This window comes from Rhipicephalus microplus, chromosome X, assembly GCF_043290135.1.
Source record: "Rhipicephalus microplus isolate Deutch F79 chromosome X, USDA_Rmic, whole genome shotgun sequence".
NCBI classification, from domain to species: Eukaryota; Metazoa; Arthropoda; class Arachnida; order Ixodida; family Ixodidae; genus Rhipicephalus; species Rhipicephalus microplus.
In genome coordinates this window covers 492,269,371-492,296,583 of record NC_134710.1, presented here as the reverse complement: position 1 = coordinate 492,296,583, position 27,213 = coordinate 492,269,371, and the positions used below count along the sequence as shown (strand labels likewise).

Below are 27,213 nucleotides of genomic sequence, written 5' to 3'. Positions count from 1 at the left end.
TCAAAAGTAGGACTGTAGCAGTCTCTTTTCGCCCTTTCTTTTTCTTTATTCAACCGATTTCTAAGAGCCTTGTATTCAACTCATAAGTCCGCATTACGTGTATTGACGAACTGCTGGTAAAGTTTATTTTTATGGTTTATCTGACGCTTAGGGTAGCTTGTTATCCATGCCTTCCGCGAGTTGCTTCACCTGTGATGTGCCTTGAGAGGAAATGATTCGAAGCAAAGTTCCTTGAATGTTGCAATAAAGTTGTTATATGAGTTGTTTGCATCTTCATCAGCCATTATATTATTCCAATGTATCTGCATGATGCGGCACCTGAAGTTCTCCAATGTGTTTGGTGTTATTGAGCGGTACATGAATTCTTTAATTTTACATAAGCCAAATTTGTATGCATTTTTTGGAAAATAAATATAGGCAAGTGATCAATTACGTCAGAACTGATCACCCCTGAAATTGTTTCTTCTGCAGTGGAATTCGTAACAAACATTTCCAGCAATGACAATTTAGATTCAGTAATACGCGTAGGCATAGTAATGACATTTTTTAAAGAGTTGCACTCAAGCACGGATTAAGATTCAGTACTTGTGACTGAGTTCTTCGAGGCAACTATGTTGAAATTGCCACCTACGGTAAGCATATAATCCTAGACTATTGCATGGGACAAAAGACGATCAATAAATAAATAAAACAATAAATAAAATACAATAAATAAATAAATACACTTGTGCTCTTATTTAGACATATTGATTCTTAGTTTTTTGTGACAAGACTATATTCTTCGGTTACTTCACAAGACTCAAGTGTTGTTAGAATGGCAACGCCTCCCTCTCTACTCTCCATGTGATTTAAATAGAAGTGATTGAACCCTGGTAGCATGAAATGTTCTGACTCATCAGTATACGACGTTTCTGTGAGCTTTGAAAAATCAAAGTTTGTGCCACACGATTCCAACAGCGTAGTGACATCATCCTTCTTTAGTTGTAGTGATCGGGCATTTAAATGCATCACTTCGAACAGACCGCAGGCGTTTTTTCTATATTTCACAATGCACTGAATGTTTACAGCGGTGATATAACTAGCCAACAATATGGTAAAAAGAGCCATCACCCAATACTTCAAAAGCTTCACTTGTTAAGTGCCGTTAATTTTTTGCACCATCACTTTCTCGACAGATTGCCACGATAGGTGACGTTTACGTGCGATGGGCAACAATGTTTCTGTTTCTTGTCCAAACAAACTTCCAACCATATTCACGCTTTCGTGAAATCACCATGCCCAGTAGTCTCTTCATTTCCGCACAAAAGTGCTCATTGACATAGATGGGGGCGTCACTTTTCACACCGATAGTAGCATTAGTTAATTTATTTATTCGATCAACATTGAGAACCCTGTCACGATTTTTACGGCGTTGGAACTGAACAATGATGTTTGATTTTTTTTATCTTTACTCAGCACGTCATGAAACACATCGACGTCACCGGCTGATATGGGTTCTCCGATAGCCTGTCCAACTTTTATCAAAGGCTGTGCAATGTTCGAAACGACTGCCTTTACAATTCCTTTGATTTCAATGCTTTGATTTCGAGAGTAGTGATCAGATTTTAGCATGTTCATTTCACAGGTAGCAAAACACTTTTCTACAGTGACGATCCTGAGTTTGAGAGCGTCATTTTCTTTCTTGATTTGTTTGTTCTCGTTCGGAACAAAGTCAAGCCGGTGATTCACATAATCGAGACTGTTGCTAACATGACTCAAGCCAGATTCGATTTCCTCAAATTGCACATGCGTCTTCCGCTCGTCTGTACGCATGCCTCGTTCAATGCCTCTTTCGTGCTTTTCCATTCAGTTCTCATTTCCTCTTTAAAACCTTGCAATAGTTTGGCGATTTCTTTTGACATGATAAGTACAGAGACTCACAGCAAACACAAAGAAAAATAAACCACAGGGCAGCAGCGACAGCGGCTAGAAATATTGCACAACCTATCATAGATCAATGCAAGAACCTGTTCACTAACCGTGACAATGCAGTAGATGCTTGTAAAAACACGCGTGCACACCACTGTCACTGCTGCCAAAATGCCGGCACTGGGGGCGGTTCCGGAAATATAAGGTGGCTGGTTTAAGCCTCGTACACCAGTCGTCGCTTGCAGTCAGTCGTCGTGCTCTGTCGCAGGCGTCGATAAGAAAGTAGTTCCCGCACGCAGCCGTTTAGCACTGTCAAGAAGTGCTCGACATCCAACAGTGTCGGGATCTAGAAAATGCAGTAGATGCTTGTAAAAAGACGTGCGCACACCACTGTCACTGCTGCCAAAATGCCGGTTCCGGGGGCGGTTCCGAAAATATAAGGTGGCTGGTTGAAGCCTCGTACACCAGTCGTCGCTTGCAGTCAGTCGTCCTGCTCTGTCGCAGGCGTCGATAAGATAGTAGTTCCCGCACGCAGCCGTTTAGCAGTGTCGAGAAGTGCTCGACATCCAACAGTGTCGGGATCTAGAAAATGCAGTAGATGCTTGTGAAAAGACGTGCGCACACCACTGTCACTGCTGCCAAAATCCCGGTTCCGGGGGCGGTTCCGAAAGTATAAGGTGGCTGGTTGAAGCCTCGTACACCAGACATCGCTTGCAGTCAGTCGTCGTGCTCTGTCGCAGGCGTCGATAAGATAGTAGTTCCCGCACGCAGCCGTTTAGCAGTGTCGAGAAGTGCTCGACATCCAACAGTGTCGGGATATAGAAAATGCAGTAGATGTTTGTAAAAAGACGTGCGCACACCACTGTCACTGCTGCCAAAATGCCGGTTACGGGCGCGGTTCCGAAATTGTAAGGTTGCTGGTTGAAGCCTCGTACACCAGTCGTAACTTGCAGTCAGTCGTCGTGCTCTGTCGCAGGCGTCGATAAGATAGTAGTTCCCGCACGCAGCCGTTTAGCAGTGTCGAGAAGTGCTCGACGTCCAACAGTGTCGGGATCTAGAAAATGCAGTAGATGCTTGTAAAAAGACGTGCGCATACCACTGTAACTGCTGCCAAAATCCCGGTTCCGGAGGCGGTTCCGAAAATATAAGGTGGCTGGTTGAAGCCTCGTACACCAGTCGTCACTTGCAGTCAGTCGTCGTGCTCTGTCGCAGGTGTCGATAAGATAGTAGTTCCCGCACGCAGCCGTTTAGCAGTGTTAAGAAGTGCTCGACACCCCACCATGTCGGGATCTAGAAAATGCAGTAGATGCTTGTGAAAAGACGTGCACACACCACTGTCATTGCTGCCGAAAAAATTAAGTAAGTGAACAGTACTGACAGCCCTCGCAGGGCCAAGAATAAGTGGCTGAAGTTTTGTGTCTCCACTGGCTGAACGACCGAGTTCACCTGGCAGCATATGCTGGCACACCTTCGGGCCGTCCCTCCCAGGAAGAAACCCTCACCGAGCAACCCAGTCCGCACTGCGTGTGAGGTGCCCAACCCGAACGGTGTACAGCGTGTGTTAAGCGTTGGGTCCCAAGTTAGCCACACAACCTCAGTGGCACCTCCAGAAATGCTGATCCTTGTAAGGCAAGTAGCCAAACGGGTTCCCGGGGCTGAAACAATTAGATGTGTAGCTGAAGGCATCCAGGTTCTGTCACAGTCTATGACAGACCGCCATAAACCGCCTTTTCACCACGTTGTCACGATCTTCAAAGAAAATTCACTAGCCTTATTGACCGCGGATAAGGATGGGAGTTTTGCTGTGTTGCCGAATTAAGAGCTCCGCTCAAAAGCCAGCAATGCTATAAGTTCCGTGTTCGACTGCAGTATAAAAAAAGAGCGAGTGAAAAGGGTGTAATTTTGTCCCTCAACAATAATCGTCATCTATATTGCGTTTCATTCTTGCACTATCGCCCCGTGTCCGGTACATTCCGGTCACGATCGACATGCCCATTATCAGGGTTACCTTGCATTCTCGATAGGAAAGTGGCCAGCGCCGAGTTTTCAAGAAAGGAAGCGCACACAAGCCTGATGATGATTATTGTTGTGGGACAAAAAGACACCCTTTTTACTCGATATTTTTTTAGAGTGTGCCGAAGTGGCTTAACGCTTACAAGAGTAATAAACTGAAGCCAAAAAGTTGTGCAATGCACTGAAAATCAGTAACCTTGCAAGATATATTGACAAAAGCAAGAAGCTTAGCTTATATTTATTCTTTAGGGCCAAGTCTCACGAAGTAGACTGGCCGCTTCGAGTCATTGTTGCGGAAATGGGTCGTGGCGGAAGGAAGTGGCCTTGTTTTTACAAGATTAGTGAAACTTGCTGACCATCTACGACTCTTTTCTGGGGAAAGATTCAATGATATCATTTCATTCCTTTCACGTAACAACAATGGCTGAAGTGCTGCTCCGTTGATATAAGAGATAATTACTACTCTTTACCACATGACACGCGACTACGATGCGTTGAGGACTGCATTGACCATTTTGCATTCTGGACTGCGTTCCAGAATGCTGCGGGCATAACAGTCTGTCACTTTCTTGAGCTCGTTGGCTTTTACTTAAAAGCATTAAAAACAATGTTTGTATTATAGAACAAAGGCACCTTTATTCAAAAAAGAGGACTGTGCGTCGGTTCATGCATAGCAAATGTTTTAAGTGGCATTTTTCTCGCTCACCATGACTCACTTTTGGCTAGTCGCCTCGGCAGAACGGCTGTCGTAAACGTGTTTCGTCTTGTTGACGATTTTCTTGTGCTTTTATACTGCGATGATCGTGGATTTGAAGCTGCTGTTTCAAATATATTATGTCTTTTCGATGAGTGCACGACACCTCTTATTCTAACGCATGAGCTTCCGCAGGATGCTTCGTTAAGGTTTTTAGATTTAAGATTAAACATTTCAAGTGATCACGTTTGCTGGAAATAATAGCCTAGAGGAAGCAAACCTCTTCTAGCGTATTTGTCGGCTCTTCGAAAGCTCATAAAGAGAGCGATTGCTAATCATTGTTTAGAAATGCCCTCCGAAAGTCTTGCGACCACTCGTTAATCAGCAGCTTCGTTGAGCAGGCTGCCCGACTGATCAGCGCTAGTTTTCATGATCCTGTGCTGGTTTCGGTGGCGCAAAAGTTGCTTAGGGCAATTAAATAGGAACGAGAAGCAGAACTGAACTGCGTGGATGTTGCTCAAAGCGCGTGGCTGTGATTCCCTATCTACATAGGATTGCTCACAATGTTAAACAGATAGGTGATGAGGTAGATGTGAAGATTGATTTCTATACCGCAGAAAAGCTTTCAGCACTCTGCAAACAAGGGAATGTGCAGTCCGGGCGAAAAAGCTGCTGCACAATCAAACATGGAAGGCTGATTGATTGATATGTGGGGTTTAACGTCCCAAAACCACCATATAATTATGAGAAACGCCGTAGTGGAGGCCTCCAGAAATTTCAACCACCTGGGGTTCTTTAACGTGCACCAAAATCTGAGCACACGGGCCTACAAAATTTCCGCCTCCATCGGAAATGCAACCGCCGCAACCGCAATTTAGTCCCGCAACTTGCGGGTCAGCAGCCGAATACTTTAGCCAATAAACCACCACGGCAGGCCAACATAGAAGACTATTCGTAGCATGTGCATTAGCCGTCGTTTATTAGCTCCCGTTGTCATGTGGCAAGATATACCTTGGGCAAACGGCCAGTGCCTGGATGAGCGTTTAAAGGAGCATCATTACAATGTATACTCAGCTGTTCAAGGTCGTTTGAGCATCCATTGTAGAGATTGTGGTTGCCGACCGGAATTCTAAATGTGCACTGTTGTAGCCAAACACCATCAGCAGCTAACACGAGAGATTATGGAGGCCAATGAAATGCAAGTGCTGAGTGTTCAATGTATGAGTATGCCTTCACTTGCTCTGACTAAAAAAGAAATCGTGTTTCTGGCTTTGACAAAATAGATAGAGAATTCGTGCTGAGCCGTTGCACTGTAACCATATAATGAGATGATGATTGTCTTGCTGTGATGCAATAGGTAGCGTGATTGCGCTGTGATGTTCTGTCACGAGTGTATATTTGCAGCGTTTTCGCTAACAAAATTTCAGTTGACGTCAGCGCTCTTTCTGTCCTTGTCTCTTCTTCTGTAGTTACGTAGTAACTACTCCTATTCTTGCACTGTGCAAATATGTTGTATCTACTACAAACAAGAAGCTTCTCGAGCACTGCGGCGTTATCTGCGCCGAGTATTGGTCACAGTATTTCTCGGTTTGCTCCGAGCTCATCACAATAACACTCGTGGCAATACCTTTACGGATGCCAGTTCACGGTCATTAGAGATCATAACGCCCTATGTTTGATATCTTCACTGAAAATTTGTCTGGTGAGCTAGGTCGTGGTTTACTTCGTCTGCAAGAGTATGATTTTGACGTCACCAACAAATCTGTTCAAAGCATGCGGATTTGGACGCTCCCTCTCACTGATACCTGCCATTATTGCCATCGAGCCCATTTGTTCAATCTTCGTCACGTGATTCCGATGCAGTGTCATCCCATGCAACATTCTAACTATTACAGATGCTGACACGCAGGTATCGAATGACTACGCTCATTTCACCTCAAGTCAGCAGATGTTTTATAGTGCAACCATATTATCTTACTCCTATGTAGCATATTGCTCACTCGTAATGTCAGATCACGACAAATACGGCGTTTTAATATCGACAACAATGTCCTAGATTGTTTCGTCATTACTACTGATGATGACCACTGTGTTCCAGTTCTTCCTTGCTGTCTACTTCACCATGTCCTCAAAGCCTTTCTGCACGATTCATGTGCAGGCCCCTTACGATTCATCAAAACTCACAGATATATCAAAGAACGTTACTTCTGGCATGGCACCTCTACATTTGTAGCCAAGTACGTTGCATCTTGTCCTGCATGCCAACAGCGGAAGTGACCAACTTCGTGTCCACCTGGTCTATTTCAAACCGTCCCGTGTCCCGAGACACCATTTGCCCTCGTCGGAATAGATCAAGTCGCACCTCTCTTCATTACACCAACAGGTCATCGATGGCTCACGACAGCCCTTGATCATCTGACATGGTGCGCAGAGGCGGCTCCTATACTCACATGTCCTGCCTCAGGCGTCACCAATTCACTTCTTAAAGCCATTGTATTACGTCATGGTGCACCTCGTGTCCGGTTTAGTGATCACGGTAAGAGTACCCTCTCCACCATCACTGAAGACCGACTGAAGACTTGTGACACAGTGCACAAGGTGATGTCAGCCTACAACCCTCAAACAATTTCGTTGAAAGGGAGATTTGATCACACCCTAAAAACATGTTATCAATGTATATCGGACTGAATCGTGACAAAAGAAATAATGTTTTTTCCCTTTTTTATGTTTTTCAGCAACACCACTGTCCAATGAATTACTGGCCACTCTCTTATGTACCTCGTACATGGCGTTCACCAATATTCACCATCTACGTCTCTTTCCCCATTATTCCCACTGACCCCTCAACAACAATATCTGAGCAGTTCGTCTCAAGACTTGACCAATGTCGGAAACGTGCCCACCTCAACACACAGCGCACTCAGCAAAATTGAAAACAATGACAGCTGTCCTCGCTATGCTTCTTACGTCCTAGAGATGAAGTGTTACTCTGGACACCCACTCACTCTCCAGAACTGTGCGACAAATGACAGTCGTGGTTTATTGAGCCCTATATAGTCGGTGAACAAACATCTCCGGTGAGCAATCATGTCACTCTCAGAGAGGTTTCATCAGACCAGCGTTGCCATTGTTCTGAGATTCTTTGTGTTTACAGTCTTAATTCACTCACTCGGCGTTCCATTAAGACGGGGCCGCTTTGGCCGCTCGTGAGCAGGAGGGAGGGCGGCAGTTAATGTGAGCATTATTCATGTGGTTCGTCTACTTATCTGAAAATTTTCATCATCCCCACGCTGCCCGCGGTTGTGAGGCTGAGGCTCGGTGAACAAATGAGGAGTCCAGTGTCTTCAGTTTTGCTTTACAGTTATCTTATTACATGCTGGAAGCTGACAAATAACCCTCATATACTACCTGAAGGCAACAACGATACGAATACGCCTGAAGATACGAACATGCCTTCAAAAAGTTCACCTCACGTACGGCAAGAAAACACCGTTGCTACTGCCGAACCACTCATCGCTATGCCTGCTCCTGAGAATTACCTCATGGTGGTGACGGTGCAACGTTAGCAGAAATCCTTGATCGCTCTGCGTGGTAAGGGTCGTGCACGCAGTTAAAAGTGAAATTGGAAAGTGGGCGACACGTTCTCGGTTTCGAGCAAAGGTGGCAAGCGCATCAGGAAGAACTCGTCAGTGTGATCGTGTTCATTCCTTCTGGTCATTAGAAATGACGAAAGAGCATTTCAGCGAGCAGGTTATTTTGGCGCTAATCGAGTGGGACTAGTGTTTTTGAGCAAGTGCGCCTTAGTGTTCCTCGAATGTGTGCTTAGGAGCCGCTTAGGGGAAGCTGGACAACTAGTTCGAAACTCTCATCCCCTCGGACTCTTCAACTCAAGCCACGGAGTGGGTTGAATATTTAATAATGACAAAATACAACGAAGAGTGGAACGAGAGGAGAACTCGCGAACGGCGTGCAGGAAGGGACGTGTGGCGGGTGTGGACACTTTTTGTTATCGGAGTCAATCAAACATTTATTTGCTCTCCAATACTGGCGGTAAGGCAAAGGGAGCCAGCACCCTCCCTCCCCCCCTTCGAAATTCTCCCAGTAAGCCAATAGCGTCAGAGTATAGAAGTACAAGCAGAAGTAGTGGCGTGTGCATTTAAACATAAGAAAAGCGCACGGTATTTGTTGAGCTATCCAAAAACAGATAGCAAAGCACCTTTATTCTAAAAGCATGGCAACGCTGGGCGAGAAATTTAGTGTCCTGCCCGAAACACTACTCAATCAGATGTCTGAGGCGCCAGCGAAACCACCGCCCATACAGAAAAGAAGACATCCAAGTGACTCACAAGCCTACAACCACAAGCTCTCTACGAATTGTCAAAGCCCGTCCACCAAGGGAGACAGCCAAGGGTGTTCTATACACGGAGAGCTTGGAAAAGGGAAGTTTAGTGCAGAATACGACGGCTTCTACAACCCTTTATCCTGTCCAACCCCACTCGCGCCTCTGCGGACCCCACGAAACTTTGTCCACTGCCTCTGTCTTTGGATAGGCGGACGCGTGGCGGACAGAGTATACAGCGTAAAGAATTTGTGCGGTTAAGAAACCCACCGGTTAAATAAGTGTTTATTCGCCTCTCTAATGCGTGGTCTATTGCACGCCGACGGAAGCTCCAAAGTTAGTGAACTTGCTCCTCATTCTCGGGAAAATAGGTAGGCGACAACTCTTGTTATTTACGTCGTTGTACGTGTGGTACCGGGGTGCGGCGATGGCGTAGTGGTTAGAGCATCCGCCTCGCATGCAAGAGGTCCGTGGTTGAAATCGCGGTGCCGCGCAGTTCCCAACCGGATTTTAAAAAAAATCCGCGTGTTGATAGAACTGAATTAAGAGACCTGGGGTGCGGCCTCACCGGTAACCACCACCGGGAACGCACTCCCTCATCAGAGAAGGATTGGCCACCCTGGTGCAGTATCTGGCCACTACCTCCCACATGCATACGTCAAACAACTCACGGCCCTCAGTCCCCAGCAGCTGCGAAGCAACTGACCACGGCGGCGGTCAGATCTGCAACGCAGCAGAGGGTGCTAAGAATCTCTGGATCCGGACAGGCCGCCATTGGAACCTGAACTTGGCAACATTTAACGCTAGAACCTTATCTAGTGAGGGAAGTCTAGCTGTACTATTCGAGGAGCTAGAGGGTGTTAAATGGGATATAATAGGGCTCAGTGAGGTTAGGAGGACAGATGAGGCCTATACTGTGCTACAGAATGGGCACATTCTTTGCTATCGGGGCTTGGCAGACAGAAGAGAACTGGGAGTGGGGTTCCTAATTCACAGAAACATAGCTGGCAACATAGAGGAATACTATAGCAATAATGAAAGGGTGGTAGGTACTGTAATTAAACTGAATAAAAGATAGAAGATGAAGGTAGTACAGGCTTACGCGCCTACATGCAGCCATGATGACGCTTCAGTTGAAAGATTCTATGAAGACGTGGAATCGGCAATGAGTAAGGTAAAAACACAGTATACTATAGTGATGAGCGACTTTAATGCAAAGGTATGGAAGACGCAGGCTGGAGACCAGGCAGTAGGATATTATGGCATCGGTACTAGAAACGCCAGAGGAGAGCTACTAGTAGAATTCGCAGAACACAATAATTTACGAATTTTGAATACCTTTTAACGAAAATGAGGAAACCGCAAGTGGACATGGAGGAGCCCTAATGGCGAAAATAAGAACGAAATAGACTTTATAATGATTACACACCCAGGAATCGTGCAGGATGTGGAAGTGGTTGGTGAGGTACGATGCAGTGACCATAGAAAGGTATGGTGTCGAATTCGCCTAGACTTGAAGAAGGAACGACAGAAACTGATACCCAAAAGGCCGAATAATGAGCTACACTGAGAGGGAAAGTACAGGAATTCAGGGTCTCGCTTCAGATCAGGTACTCGGCCCTTAGTGAGGAAACCAACCTTAGCGTAGATACAATGAATGATAATCAAAGAAGTATCAGTACGGAGTGTGCAGTGGAAGTTGGAGGCAGGGTAGTTGGACAGGACACTGGTAAACTTTCCCAGGAAACCAAGAATCTCAATAATAAGCGTAAAATCATGAAAGTCTCAAGCACAACAGACAAAATAGAACTGGCACAGCTTTCGAAGTTGGTTAATAGGCGTAAGGTATGCGATGTAAGAAGGTATAACATGGAGAGAATTGAACACGCTCTGAAAAACGGAGGAAGCGTCAAAGCAGTGAAGAGGAAACTTGGGATAGGCAAAAGTCGGATGTATGCACTAAGGGACAAAGAAGGCAAAATAACTACCATTATGGATAGGATAGTTAAAATAGCGGAGGAGTTTTACAGAGATCTGTACAGTAGCCGAGACAACCACGACCTTAATACTATAAGAACTAGCAGTAACCCAGATGACACCCCACCAGTAATGATAGAAGAAGTCAGAAAAGCTTTGGAGAGCATGCAAAGAGGCAAAGCTGCTGGTGAGGATCAGGTAACATCACACCTGCTGAAAGATGGAGGACAGATTGTGTTAGAAAAATTAGCCACCCTGTTTACGAGGTGTCTCCTGATGGGAAGGGTACCAGAGCCTTGGAAGAACGCTAACATCATCTTAATACATAAGAAAGGAGATGACAAGAACTTGAAGAATTACAAGCCGATCAGCTTGCTCTCTGTAGTATACAAGCTATTTATAAAGGTAATTGCTAACAAAGTAAAGAAAACATTAGAATTCAATCAACCAAAGGAACAATCAAGATTTTGGACAGGCTACTCAACAATTGACCACATTCATACTATCAATCAGGTAATAGAAAAATGCTCAGAGTATAACCAACCACTATACATAGCCTTCATAGATTACGAGAAGGCGTTTGATTCAGTAGAAATATCAGCCGTCATGCAGACACTGCGGAATCAGGGCGTAGATGAAGTATATATAAACATTCTGGAAGAAATCTAGAGGGGATCAACTGCTACCATAGTGCTTCATAAAGAAAGCAACAGAATACCAATCAAGAAGGATGTAAGGCAGGGGGACACAATCTCCCCAATGCTATTTACCGCGTGCTTAGAGGAGGTTTTCAGAAGCCTAGAATGGGAACAGTTAGGAATAAGAGTTAATGGAGAATACCTTAGTAACTTGCGCTTCGCCGATGACATTGCATTGCTGAGTAACTCAGGGGACGAATTGCAACTCATGATTACGGAGTTAGACAAAGAGAGCAGAAAGGTGGGTCTTACAATTATTCTGCAGAAAAGGAAAGTAATGTACAACCACCTCGGAAAGGAGCAGCGCTTCGAGATAGGTATTAGTGCACTTGAAGTTGTAAAAGACTATGTCTACTTAGGGCAGGTAATAACAGCAGAGCCTAACCACGAGATTGAAGTAACTAGAAGAATAAGAATGGGGTGGACCACATTCGGCAAGCACTCTCAAATTAAGACAGGTAGATTGCCACTATTCCTCAAGAGGAAGGTATATAACAGCTGTATCTTGCCGGTACTTAGCTACGGAGCAGAAACCTGGAGACTTACAAAGAGGGTTCAGCTTTAATATAGGACGACACAGCGAGCAATGGAAAGAAAAATGGTAGGTGTAACCTTAAGAGACAAGAAGAGAGCAGAGTGGATTAGGGGAAAAACGGGGGTTAAGGATATCATAGTTGAAATAAAGAAGAGGAAATGGACATGGGCCGGGCATGTAGCGCGTAGACAGGATAACCACTGGTCATTAAGGGTAACTAACTGGATTGCCAGAGAAGGGAAGCGGGTTAGGGGGAGAGAGAAGGTTAGGGGGGCAGATGAGATTAAGAAGTTTGCGGGTATAAATATTTTGGCAACAGCAAGCACAGGACCGGGTTAACTGGCGGAACATGTGAGAGGCCTTTGTCCTGCAGTGGACGTAGTCAGGCTGATGATGATGATGATGATGATGATGATGATGATGATGATGGTGATGTGTGGTACCACATTGTTCGCGTTTCCATTTCGGTTAGAAAATCGCAATTGTCCTCGTATGTGTAGTGGCTGATTCTTGTAGGGATGTCTAATAATATATCTGGGGTGGGGTACTCAACACCCACAAAACTTTGCCCGCAACACGGTTTTACTCATTTACCGCAAGACTTTATGAGAAAGAGTGACGGAAGCAATGGATTGGTGCGTACGTTAAGACAGACAAGATGCGTTCTGTCTTATCAAGCTTTCGTTCTGCTGCATCGGCGCTCGTTGGATGCACTCGATCATGTTGACACTGGTCAACGACAAACGTTATGGTAGCAGTAGTATGGGTTAATCAGTTCTACCACTGTGCAAGGGCAATTCCCTCGAACGTTCTGTAATTATCATTTACAGAAACAGCTATGCGGTTAACGTTGATTTCAGGATGTAAAAGCAGTGATCTAGACGTCGAATTTGTAATCAAAACAAATCGAGTGTCCACCACGAGCTCCACGTGATATCTGGGCCTTCTCACGCTAATTTTCGCGAAGCTCCGATGATAATCGCCGGCTTGACGATTCACTTCACCTAGACAGCAGCGCATACGGTTCGTTCTGCTTCGCAGTAGCAGGTGGACACATGTTTCCTCGGTCACCCTCTTCAAAACTAGTCATCGCTGCTACAGCGTCATTTATTGATACTTTTCAACAGTCCAACTGACCACACTACATCCTCATACCCGTCCTCTGTGGTCCTCTGAACCACGCTATACCTCAAGCAACAGACTTCACAAACTGACGCCTCACTGACTGACACTCCGTGCCTCCGTCGCCACGCGCTTGGACGCGACTGGAAAGCCACAGAAACTTCTGAGTGATTCGTGCATGCGTAGCACAGTGAATGCTGTGGGGAAAGGGCCGTCTGTAGAATCAGATGGTCCCAATTCGATTTCTCGGTGTGTGGCAACGATAGTTATAGCGCGAGAACAAAACGACGACACAGAGACAAGGACACGAAGGACACGATAGCGCTCGTGTCCTTCGTGTCCTTCTTGTCTTTGAGTCGTCGTTTTGTTCTCGCGCTATAACTATCGTCGATTTCTCGAGTTCGTACGATCTCGCACGGTGTTGGGGCTCGGTAGTTAATAGTATTCCACCACTGGCTCTAGTTTGTTGGAACCAGACCCGGCTGGTCTCAACTCCTAGCTGTCCCTCATCACCGGAGCCATTTTTCGTATCGAGGAGATCTGCTCCGGAAGGACAGACGGAGGTTTATTCCCATTCTATGAGGATAGAGTGGAAGAAAAGAGTAACAGGGTAAGGATGCTAAGGAAAAATTGGCTTCATAATTTTTGTCAAATGCACTTGCAACATAATTATTAGCAGATATACTGCTCCAATTTGGAAAGAAAATCTGTAGTGTCATGCCAAAATTACTTCTCTCAAGTTTGAGCAAAAACGAAAAGTGCCATAAATCTTACTTTTGCTATTTTGCACACAACTGGACACCACTTTTTTAAAATTTCAATGCCTAAAAACAACTTTAAACTAAAAAAGCAACCTAAACAGAACATGTCACCGGTATTTTGCATCACAGATGTGCCACACATATATTTTTTGTGTCCTAAATGTTCCGGATACACTGTAGCGGAAAGTCATTGAGTTGATGGAAAGACAAAGAGGAGGAGAAAGATTTCACTGAAGAAGAAAAAGTAGAACAAGTGGAACACATTCGTTCGATTATCCCTCAAAGGATCAAAATTTAGTGTGAGAAGTGTGGTAGAGAAAGCATTCGATATTTTTTTTTCCGCTCATGCGTAAGTGGATGACTGGTTCCCCTCGATACCCCCCTCCGCTTTCCTTTTGTCACTCGTTTTCGTGTTACTGACTCTGTATAGGTCTTCTTGTTTGAGAATACATGGTAGGAAACCATTATTTGTTGTGCACATGCACTAGCTTTACTGTGGTGTTCAAATTTTGTTTCCATCACTAATTAACTCGTCTTGTGCCACGTTTCACTTTGTTTTTTCTTCTTATAATTAAGCACATTCTATGTAACCGAGCAACTTTCGATTTGTCATGAAAAGACTTTCTTTTGAACAATTAGGCTTTGCCCCTACCCGACGGAAAATAATCCTGGCTAAGTGCTTGGCTGGCGAAGACGCCTTTGTTCTACAACCTCATGACCTTTATGCTTGGGCATTAGTGTATACGTCAATAAATTGCTCAAGGTGATACCGCTAGAAACACGGAAAATAAGGGAAAGCAGCAACTGGTGGATAGTGTAATATCACACTTGGAGAGGAACGAAGTGTAAGAAAATAACCGAATATGCTACAAAACAAAATAAGCTGGTAGAAAGTTGTTCACGTTAAAGAAAACAGAAACCGAATATTCGAGCAGAGTAGAATCTGATTTTATTGTCACATAGAGTTTTTGATTGCCATAAGAAAAAAAACTGATCTGTAGATATCAGCAAATATACGCCCAATGCAAATCTCAGAACTGGTTCAAGGAACGGTGTCGCTGCGAGCTATGAGCGCCCTCGCCTCGAACCACTTTCACTCGCTCAGCGCTGCAACCAAACGATCCTCTCTGCTGGTGCAACCGAAATGAAAAAGGCGCAACGCACATGTGTGCATACACATTTACAGCCGAATAATTAAAGAAGAGAGACGGCCATTGAAGGTCTTCTTGTAACGCTTGCATAATGCCCTCGGTTCTTCTTCGCCGAGTTATCACGCACACGTACCTCGGCTTGAGCTCAAATTCAATATATCTCTCGCGTATTTTTCCAAGCAACACTTTTACATTCGGATGAATACAATGTAATGTCTCTCACCAAAGCCGCAGGTTTGGCTGCTAGATGACAGGAGCAACCGCATTGCTTGCAACGAGTGCAAAGCGAAAACTAAAGATCTTGAGCGTTATAAGAGGTGATATTGCTTTTCGTTTAGTAATGTTTGCTTAAACCCTAAAATGTCGGATTTCGTTTCCTTCTAATATCCTAGCACATGCATGGGTCATACACGTCTTCGAAGTCACAAAACGTTTGCTAGAGCTTGTGATTTTGTTGATTGATATGTGTGATGTAGTGTCGCAAACCCATTATATTATTATAAGAGACGCCGTAGTGGAGAACTCTGGAAATTTCGACCACCTGGTGTTCTTTAACTTACACCCAAATCTGACCACACAGGCCTACAGCATTTTCGCTTCTATCTAAAATGCAGCCGTCACCGCTGGGATTCAATCCCGTGACCTGCGGGTAAGCAACCGAGTACCTTATTCACAAGACCACCATGGCCGGTCTATTGGAGCTTTCGAGTGAAATATCGTTCTTCTGCCATCATTTCAAAAGCCATGAAGGAGCACGGCACACAAGTACGGAAGACCCATTTCATCGTTGTAACGCTTTCCCCCATTCTTTTCGCAAAAGAGTTAACCGTTTTTTAGCACATGCCAACCCTATTAAGCAAGGCTGTGCGTGTAACACACACGATTCCTTTACACCGAGGTAGTACACAGGCCAAGCATATTCGAACGCAGCTGGAATTTACGTCAAGGCAAACTCCTATCGCGAGAAACGCGTTATATATAATGCGCAGCCTCTTGAAAACATTGCAATCCTGTGCGATGCCCAATGGCTGCAATTCACGCACGTACTACTTTCCGCCTTTTCACCAGCCCGTCGAAAGGCAGCATTGCCTTGGCGGAATGATGTATAAAAGCGAACAGCAACGCCGACTGCACTACGCGCACACGTAATGTTTGTATCATACTCTTGATTACAAATCTGAAAAGTGGTAGTGATAGCAGAAATGCCGTAGGCCCCAACCGCCCCCCCCCCTCCACTTGTACAGAGGCAGCCTCGAAGCTGTAATGGGTGACTTTATGTGAACACGGTGACACCAAATGAAATCGGTGTGTCAAGGTTGTCTGAGTGTTTTGCGCACTTTCGCCCCTCGTTGTCCTTCGTCGTAGCCTGTATTTGTTTCTTTTTTTCTGAAAGTGATCGCGGGCTCTCTGTTTATTCGCTGACAAGATATTCGGGTCAACTAGAACGACGTACACTTTCCCCTACCGGCCTCCTTCATACGGATCAGCGGCGCTATCTCAAAACGGTACTCGTGCACACATACCAGGTATACGTAGTTCTAACTAGCGGCGCCGTTCATGCAGTGGTGTAGACCGAAAATAAAGCCGCGGTGCGGGTCAAAAACTTCCCCGAAGGTTATGACGTCTTAATTACGTCCAGCATGAAGGCGCACGTTTCTGTTGCTTACTGACTTGAACACAAAACAGAAGCCGCGAGTGGTTTATTTGCTCGCTTGGGCGAGGATTGTGGTCGCATGTCGGAACTGCTTTGCTGCTGGACCTGTAATATTGCGTAAGCCTTTGGTATATTTATAACCAAGTAATCAAGTACGAACGTCCACCCTATTGCAAAAGCCAGCGCCACTGAGTACCAGCGTCCAGCGCTATGCCTGATTATGGGCCCAGTATGGCGCTGGTACCCGCGCCTCCCAGCGCAAGTACTGGGAGGCTGGCAGCGTCCCAGTACTGTGCGCAAACATGGCTCCCCAGGGATAAAACGTTGGTGCCCATTCGCCATAAATAAATAAAAGAATAATTAAACTAATAAATAACCAAATAAAAAATAAAATAACGTGCATTCAAAATAAATTTTTAAAAGCTCAAAACCGAAAAAAAACGTAAAACACCACTTGACGGCATTTGAACTCACTACCTCGTAGCCTCTAGCCGAGTACGCTACCCACTACGCCACGCCAAAACGTGGTTCTAAGGTTGTAAAACGACTATTCATACGACCTCACATAAAATTCATACGAAGAACGCGCCGTTGAACTTCATGTTTACAAGTCGCACAGTCAAGACTGACACTATATTCCTTTCCAAATAACAATCGCGTCTTGATTCAACAATGACGAACGGCTTCCGGGCACCGAATGACGTGCAGATATCAGAAAGAGTGCAAAGTTTTTCGAAGCATCCACATCTTAACTCTCAAAAATCTTAAATTTACTGGAGGAGCAGCCACAGACTGTCAGCTGTTGCACCGATAGTTTTCTTTTTCTTTGATAGTCGTTTCTAGCACTTGCTACTGGTCAACAAGTACAGATTATTTACACGTCTGGTTTGGTAGATATCAACGCACACGAGTGAATATTGAGTTTTTTTTTTCGCGCAAGCGACGATGTAGCAGTACACATTCGCCATGCCAGATTACATATTTGCAGTTATATTGATACCCGCAACTAAGAAACCGCTGATGAAACGACCAATTCAATCCACGGAAAAATATACCAGTATATTAGCTCACTAACGCGCACCAAATTACCAACTCGAAATTGCACGTTCTTACGTACGAGTCAGAGACGTACCGGCTCCTGCACTCAAAAGGAAGCTTTCGGTGACAGCCTACGTTGCTGAAAGCACGACACATCGATCGTCACTGCTCCTTGTGCGGGCACCGCACACGTGGATGAATGGTCGACTTATGCTCAGGGATGTCTAAACTGTACTTTACATGGAAGTGTGGCAGCTTGGGCTAGTTGGTATAGCATGACGATAGTAATAGCGCGAGAACAAAATGACGACAACAGAGACAAGAAGGACAAGAAGGTGTCTTTCGTGTCCTTCTTGTCTCTGTTGTCGTCGTTTTGTTCTCGCGCTATAACTATCGTCATGTACTTTACAGTCATTCTTACACTTTAGAATTGTGCCTACTTAAAGTAAAAAACGCCGGCAGCAGGTACACCGACGCGGGCGGCACGATAGGCCTCGTTGGGATGCGGCACTGGGTAAGGCTGCTTTCGAAGCAGCTGAGTTGCGATGCTTGAAACTTCTGTATTTGAGCTTCGCAATATTTCTAAATGTTACCTAAACTGTACCTGAAGTAAGTGGAAGGTCAATAATGTCAGAAATGCATTTAAGGAGTGGCGATACTGAGCGACAGCCGTTTTTCTGGCCTCCGATGGCAGTGTACAGCGGGCGTGCCAGTGTACGAATATATGCAGTTATATCAATAGCAACAATGAAAAAAAAACACCCATAGAAATACCAATGCAATCCGCTGAAAACGTATGCCAGGGAGTGAGTTCACGAAGTTGTACCAAATTACCAACTGAAAATTGCGTGTTGTTACATATCAGTCGGAGAAGTACCGGCTAAGTGCGGCCGGCAGCTTTCGGTGACAGCCTGCGTAGCTGAAAGCGCGACGTTCGATCGTCAGCGCTCCTTGTGCGAACATCTACACAAGACAAAATAGTTGATTTAGGTTCATGGATGTCTAAACTATACTTAACAGTTATTCTCACACTTTCAAGTTGTGTGTACCACGAAGCAAGAAGCGCCGGTAACATATATACCAACGCGGCTGGCACGACAGGTTTAATGCTCGCTGGGCCGCGCACTGGGTAAGACCGCTCTCGACGCGTTGAGTTGGTATAGTTGAAGATTGTGACTTTGAGCTTCGGAACCTTTCTAAATTTTGCCTGAAGTGAGTAGAAGGATAAGCATGACCAGACATACATTTATGCGGTGTGGCGGAATCAAACGACAGCTTTTTTTGCTCGCCTCCGCTGGAAAACCTTGCGAAGTTATCGAGAGAGTTACCTCTCTCGATCGCTTACCTGTTAAACAATTACCTGTTTCTGTTAGAAGTGGCGTGCAGCTCAAGGCTTACAAACACTGCAATGCCCGGATCATGCGAATATGGCCGGTTTACGCGAGAGCATATGCGAAAAAGGTGCATTACAGTTGTTGCAATACGTACGTGCGCCGCAAAAATTACATATGCTCGGTATCTGTTAGGGTAGCATCTCACCCGGCCATCGAATCAAGCGTTTTATATTCAACGAAACCGAAACAAACCACGGCACACGCTACAATAACATGCACGCTGCAGCTGCGCTGGTAGAAACAGTGCATGCTCCAGTATTCACCAGCGCTTGCCAGTAAAAATTCTAGCGCTTCCAGTGCTTCGCAGTGCGCACCAGCATCGCAGCGGTTGAGCCAGTGCCCCTACCAGTGCGACGCAGCTTTTCCCCAGTGCGCCCAGCGAAGTGCCAGTGATTACAATCGTGTACCAGTGTCTCCAGCGTGTACCAGTGCCAGAAAACGTACTGGCATCACGCTCTTTTTGCAATATGGCACTGTGGCCTCTAAGCAGTGCTTCGTTAGCATAATTAAGGTTATGTATAACGGAAGGTCATATCTTAGGCGCAGCTCACCTAGTGTACAGATACGTTCGTAAACGCAATGACAAAATAATAACACCGGTATAAACTTGGTTTATGTCATGCTTGTAATCTTGTCCTAGGAGTGACAGCAACACAGATAGAAGAAATAAATCAAAGAAAGGAAGGATAAACGGTCACTTATGATAAAGATTCGATAAAAAACTTCGCGGTCGGAAGGGGGGGAGACGACTAAATTACACGAAGGACATATATTTAGGAAAAGAAATGACTGATTGATATGTGGAGTTTAACGTCCCAAAACCACCCCATGATTATGACAAACGCCATAGTGGAGGGCTCCGGAAATTTCGACCACCTGAGGTTCTTTAACGTTAACCCAAATCTGAGCACACGGGCCTACAGCATTTCCGCCTTCATCTAAAATTCAGCCGCCGCATCCGGGATTCGATCTCGCTACCTGCGGGTCAGCAAACGAATATATCTTAACCACTATACAATCGCGGCGGGGCTTAAGAAAACAAAGCTGCTTGCAATAAAGCCCATTCGCACCCCATGATTGTAGCTACCTACATATTGTATGATCACGCATGAATATTGTCCGCCCAAGACGGAGCGTTCGCCTACCTAAATAATAAAAAACAATGAATCATCTCCCTGAAGAGAACTCTGATGGGATGCGAAGCAGCAGCAGTGCACGGCGCTGACCTGGCTGAAACGGGTGTTGACAGCGGTGCTCGAAGAACGGTTTTAAGCGAAACTCGGTGTAGCGTTTACTCGAGTAAACATTTCTATGAAACGCAAAAATACGGGAGGCGGGACGCGTTCAAAATGCTTGCGCTCTGCTGCCATGGCTCGCATCTCATCGCTGTTACCCGCGCTTCGTCTTAATTCTCAAACGTCATTGGTGTTCTTGACTGGCACCTCGTCGATGTCGTTGGTCTTCCACTGCCGACGCTTGCTTTCGGCTTCCCTGGCTAGCACCTCATCGGTGAAGAAGTCGCCATTCGCGAACATAATCGGCTTCGCTAACCTACGCAACGCCGGCGATAGCCGGGAAAGATACACGCACACTAGTGGGAAGCACGCCGCGTCGGCGTCTCGCCCGTCGGAACGATCGCGCGGCAAGCAGCGGCGCGCTGTCCACATTAGACAGTTATAGTAACCAGATTTTCCGAGATACCGGGTGCACCGTGATAGCGGGATAAAAGTGCGCACGTGCAGATGCGTACGTTAACCGTACTGAATACAATACGCGTGCTATTGTTTTAGATTTAACGTTACCGTGTTAACGAAGGTGTACGTAAAACATGGCGGTGCTCACGGAGGCCTGCTTAGAAGTGATTTGGGCGTAGTTGTTGAAAGATTCACTTTTTTTGCAGTAAACGACTGTTGAAAGTGGCTTCGCTTGCCTTCAGTTCACTTTGACTACCGAATATTACGGCTAAGCTGGCATAGTTTTTGAGTTGGCTTCCCATTTTGACCGTGTCTAGATTTAACTGCAAGATCGATGTAAACAAATGGGCAACATAGGTGGTTTCGCGTTTGGTGCGTGGTTCATATTTATTTATCTTTATTATTACTAAAATACACTTGTAACAATGCTTCACGCGGGGACACAGGCAGACATTATAGCTTTCTTTTCCTATGTTCTTAGTTCTCAGTCCTCCAATAGGTGGTGATACCATCCCAGCTCGAGAACGTGAACCACGTAAACGCTATCTCGTTAAACTATAAGATGTTGTACACATATGACGTTTGCTTCATGGTAGCGCCATTAAGCAGTTTTAGAATAGCGCACCGCGAGCCCTTGCGGTGCGTTCGCTGCCACTGCGCATGCGTCGTAACGCGAGTAGGCGTTCGCGTTCGTGGACCACACGCAAAAAATCCGAAATTGCGTGCGGTGATGGCGGCCCGCATGTAGCCGGCAAACGCTGGTTTCGATGCTACGGTGTCGCTGCCATCGTGCGTTGCGGATCGCAGCAGGGAACACGCTATTCTAAAACTCATAGGGCGCCTACTACGCCCGCAACGCCCACAGCGCTTACAAACCGTATTCTAAAACTCCCTATTCTCTTGACCTCCGCTACCACACTAAAGGTAAACTATAACCGTCTATTGTCGGCGCCGTGAGATTGTCGAGGCTCACGGCCTCGCCGACAGATAGAGAGAGGTGGTGCGGGTGAGAAGATGTCCACGTGAAGAGTAGGCTCTAGCGTTCCGAGCGGTGGAGAGGGTGAAGCGATCGAACATTGCGACTGGTAGATAGCGGTAAGCGAGAAAGATGACCCGCGATGACCAGCGGAAGGCTGAAAAGAAAGTGACGACAACGCGCGTGCACTGCGAGGGAACGCGTCACCTACTTGGCACCGCGCCAACACTTGCGGCCAGGGGAGTGCGATGCGGACAGAGAGACAGCGTTACAAAGGCTAGTCTCTTTACAAAAGCTGCTTTGCATGTAATAATAATTGTTGTGGTTTATCGTCAGAACACCACCAAACGAATATTACAGCCACTGTAGTGAAGGTTTTTGAAAGTTTCGACCACTTGGGTTTCTATAGCAGTCGCCTCTTTTATGTATGTTTTCACACAGTCCCGAACATGCGTGACTGAATACATTGTCATTGCTTTGCTGGCGTACTACAGTGTCGCGCATTTCAAGCCGACTTGAAATACGGCTGGTTGGCACAGGTTGTAAGCTAGTCTTTGCAGGTGATTTAAATATCGACCTTGCTAGATCATCACAGCCGCAGTTAGAGCTGTGTCACATAATTGAATCCAATGGCTTTGCTTACGTTACCACCCCTTCGACTCGTGTTGAACAAAATAACGCTACATTACTCGAAGTGTTGATTACTTACACAGAAGCTACAAACTCTTTATCTGGCATACTGAGTGCACCCATTAGTGACAATTTTCCATATTTATGGTTACAAACGAAACAGCGGTCACTCTCAGGCAAAACAAAAACAAGCAATAGTTCTTCAAAATAATAATGAGCACAAATTATCTGTATTTCGCAGACAGATATCGTTGGCTGATTGGTCAGACGTTATTTGTGAGCAGAAACCTGATCGTACCTACAACTGTTTTCACGAAAAACTAACAAAAATATATAAGCAATGCTTTCTGTACAAAGAAAAGAAGCCTGCACGCACAGCTGAAAAACCTTGGGTTATTTAATCTTGCATCCCGGAAATAAAACGTAAAACTAAACTATTCGAACACTTTTTGAAAAATAAGAATAAAGAGACGCTAAAACGTTTCAAAGACCAAAGCAACAAAGTGAACAGTATGCTGCGCCACGAAAAGCAAAAGTACCTAAACAGCACCTTCAACAATGAAGTAATGAACAAATTGGAGTTAGCTTGGTAAAAACTGAATGAGTTCCTTGGCCGTAAAGGTAACAACTTTCAGCCGAATGAGCTTATGGTGCACGGTGGCACTATTCGCATTGCTGATTTAGCTAACGTGTTCAATGACTATTTTGTGTCCTTAACAAAAAAAACGCACAAGCCAGATTGTACTACATATTTATCAGACAGTGCTCTTGAGAGCGCGTTTTTGGCGCCGACAGTAGCAAGCGAAATTGCCCACGTTCTCTCGTCTGTAAAGAACAGCACATGTTGCGACGTATATGATATTCAGATTAGACCCATTAAACACGTGCTGGACCTCATTGCTGAACTATTAGAACATATCTTCAACCTGGTACTTTCAACTGGAATCTTTCAACAGAAACTGCAAGTGGCGAAAGTAATCGTGTTGTACAAGGCATGGAATAAGAACTGGCTTAACAACTACCGGCCTATATCTATACTGCCAGTAATATCAAAAGGTTTAGAAAAACTGATTCACAAACGTATGGTTTCCTTTTTAGATAAACACCATATCACCACTTCATCACAATTTGGATTCATGAAAGGCCGCACAACTGAGCATGTTCCCCTAGCACAGAAGGAATTCATATTAGATGCTTTTGAACGTCAACCTCACAGACTATAGGTATCATTATAGGTTACTCAAAGGCGTACGATACTATAAATGATGTTACACTTTTACAGAAATGCAATCACTACGGCTTCAGAAGTGTTTTTCTGAAAATAATTGAATCTTACTTAACGTATCGTCAGCAGATGGTGGTCATCAACAATACCACCTCCAATTTACAAGCAATTTCAGCAGGTGTGCCCCAAGGCAGTATCCTGGGACCCCTTTTAGTCTGCGTATATATTGATGATATCGTAAACATTGACGCATCTGTAAAGTACGTTATATACACAGATGATACAACCTTACTTCTCACTGCTCAACACTATAAAGAAATAATCAAGACGCACACCAGGTATTATTAAAGCTAGCGTCCTGGACATGCAATAATTCTTTAAAATTAAACTCTTCAAAAACGAGAGCTGTTCACTTTAGGCCTAGAAATAAACCACTACCTTTGCATGCCCCGTTATAGCTCGGCACCTCGGAACTTCAGATAGTCCCAAGAATAGTAAATGTCTAGGTGTAATCTGATAAACATATGTCATGTAAAAACCACATTCAAAAGCAGTCTTCATGTTTATCCAGGATACCTGGAATCTTGTCTAGGGTGCGTTTGCTGCTTCCTAAAAAAGTTAAACTTCTCATCTACAAATTGTTGTTCTTATCACACATAAATTATTGTCATCTGGTTTGGGGCACAACAACATTAACAAACATTCCCAAATTACATGTCATACAGAAAAGAGCAGCTCGCGCCACTGCAGATGTTCCGTATGGTAGTCACACGTCACCGCTTTTTGAAGAAATGAACTTATTAACCCTACCAGAATACTATCAAACAAGTTTTATGAAACGCTATTACGCAGGACTGAAAAGTGATAACTTTTTGGGCCCACTTGCTCGTATAAACCGGCAGACCCTTTTTTATAACACTCATCATGTTCACACGTGGTTTCTTCCACGCACGCGCACGATCTACGGCAAGGAGATGCTGCGCTTACTATTGTCTTTCCATCTGAATCAACTAACACTATGAAAATATTGCTGTAGATGCGTTTTTGTCCTACTTGTGTAATGTCACTGCATTTCTGTTTTCATTTGTACACTCTCACTGATCTTTTATCTGATTATCAAAATTGAAGTTGGTACATTGTTTTAAAGGTTTATTTTTCGATCTGTTTCACTTGCATTACCTGTCTATATATGTTATATGTATATGTTTATGCATTCCTTTACAGTACCATTATGCATTTCTTTACAGTTCTAATTAAGCCACATAGTTTTGTCTGATTTATTTTATACCATAATGTACACTCGCCTATCCCTGCCACTTTGTGCGGGGTCGTTGTCCTAGTCAAGCCCGTGAAGAGGCTTTTTGACCCCGGCCCGCAGCATCCCAAATGATGGTATTTTGCAATAAATAAAGTTCCAATAAAAACTTCTACAAGCATTTGCTGCTTCTTTTAACTGCAGGACCTCAATTTCTCCACATGGTCACGTCCCAGTGGCGTGTTCAAAGCAATTCTTCCTCGTGCTTATGGCAATGCTACGTTTCGATAGATTCGTAGTGAAATAATGTGCAGCTTTGTTGAAGCATACCACGCCGAGCCTCGTCCAGGTGAGCTTGCTTGCTTGTTCCTTTTTTTTTTTGTGGCTCTCACTCACTAAGGGGGATTGGCCAAGAAGCCGGTGGTTAATGCAAGTCAATATCTATAGATTTTCTAGACTAGGGGAATATGATTACTGTGTTTTGACTGTGAAATTAATTTGGCGCAATGTAAAAAGAAAAGAAAAAAAGGGGGGAGAGAAATAATAGAATTTGTTGAATATCTGAGGTGGAATCGTTATATGAAATTCTCCTGAAAGTTGAATCATTACAGTGTATCAGCTAAATAATAAGTGGTGGTGTGGCTAGTAAAATTCGAGAGCTGATCGCTGACTCAGCAAGGTAATTTTCTTGTCTTATATATGAATTCGCAAAGAGTCCCGCAGACGTTCCTGTCGCTGTGTCCCAATGAAGTGGCCCCAAAAGACAAAATATTGGGAGTAATAAGTGACATTCCTAATTTTCTGAATAAAATTTCGAAGCAGTTTTTCTTTTGATTTTTGAAACGGTGACATGTCATAAGAAAATGGTCGATATGTACAGGTTCGTTACAGCTTGAGCACAGAGGGGATGGCACCAGACCAGACCTGTTTAAATAGAAATTAAGAGGTAGTACACGGCAACGTAGTTTTGTTATCAAGACTTCCAATTTACGCGTGAGACACCATTCATTATTCCATGTGAAGTGCAGGTGCGAGAAATCTGGATTCGGTATCATGATTTTTGATGAGTTTTCAAGAAGGGAAAGTTTTCTAAACCTCGCTGCTGTTACATAAGCTGTAGGAGGCATGATTAGCACAATCGGAAGATCAAGAGATGTTCGCGCAAGTGTGTCAGCCATCTCGTTTATAAATATACTACGATGGCCTGGCACCCATATCATTCGCACTAGACGAATGTTTGCTGGGATTAATCATTTAAAAGTCTCTAGTACTGCTGATGTCGACGACGATGATAAGAATGAACACACGGAATACGAGTCAGACACTATCACAGCTGTCGATTGAGTCGCAGGAAGTTTACGAATAGCTAGTATAACGACCATTAAATCCGCTTCAAATATTGGTGTATAATCTGGGAGGCGTACTGAAAATGACCAGAATAATGAGAGAAAAAAAATACCCACACCTGCCTTCTCGCCACTCATAGATGCATCCGCTGCAATTACTATATTAGTACCTAATTGAGACAGGTGTTGTTCTAATAAACCAAACAAATATTTAGAGGGCAAGTGTTTAGCGTTCGTGGGGAAGATATCGTCAAATTTTATTTGCACTTGGCCGATTGGTTTGACAGATGGTGTTATCTCGAATATATTAACATATAAAGCATCTAGAAGTGTTTGAACAAATAGCACTTGGGGTTTATATACACGGGACCAATGCTCATTGAAAAAGATAACAGGCTCGGCAAAGAATACAAATCGTCGCCTTCTTAAAGTGGATTCAGAAAATTTTAAATAGGTGTTTACTGTTAAAATACGAAATCTGCAAGCAAGGGTGGATATCCGAGCTTCTTGATACAAAAAATTGTTAGCTGTGAATTTTGGCACACCTAAACAACTACGTAGGGCTTCCCGCTCTAAGAGAATGAGGGGGTTTATTTTGTATGCTGGTTCACCAGAGAATAGTACACATCCGAATTCAAGAATCGGATGAAAGTACATGCGATAAATCATGATCAGCGTATCTCTGCTTCCAGGTGAGCTTCCAAGAATGCCGTCTTCTTCCTTGCCGTCTTCCTCTTCATCTTCGATAGCAATTTGTAGCAATATAGTTCTATTCTGTTTCGTCTTGTTAAGCATAATTTTTC

The 27,213-nt window shown here is 44.5% G+C and overlaps 1 protein-coding gene and 1 long non-coding RNA gene across 5 annotated transcripts in view; one reads left to right on the top strand and one right to left on the bottom strand.

Annotated features, from left to right (window-relative positions):
* The window catches only part of LOC119161647 (low choriolytic enzyme), a 1,178,895-nt gene that overhangs the window by 891,350 nt on the left and 260,332 nt on the right, over nucleotides 1-27,213 (bottom strand). The gene's annotated exons all lie outside the window — the stretch shown is intronic.
* The window catches only part of LOC142776725 (uncharacterized), a 92,761-nt gene continuing 89,280 nt past the window's right edge, over nucleotides 23,733-27,213 (top strand). The window contains exon 1 of the long non-coding RNA XR_012887762.1: nucleotides 23,733-25,413. This is a non-coding gene — a long non-coding RNA (uncharacterized LOC142776725). The remainder of the gene's footprint in view (nucleotides 25,414-27,213) is intronic.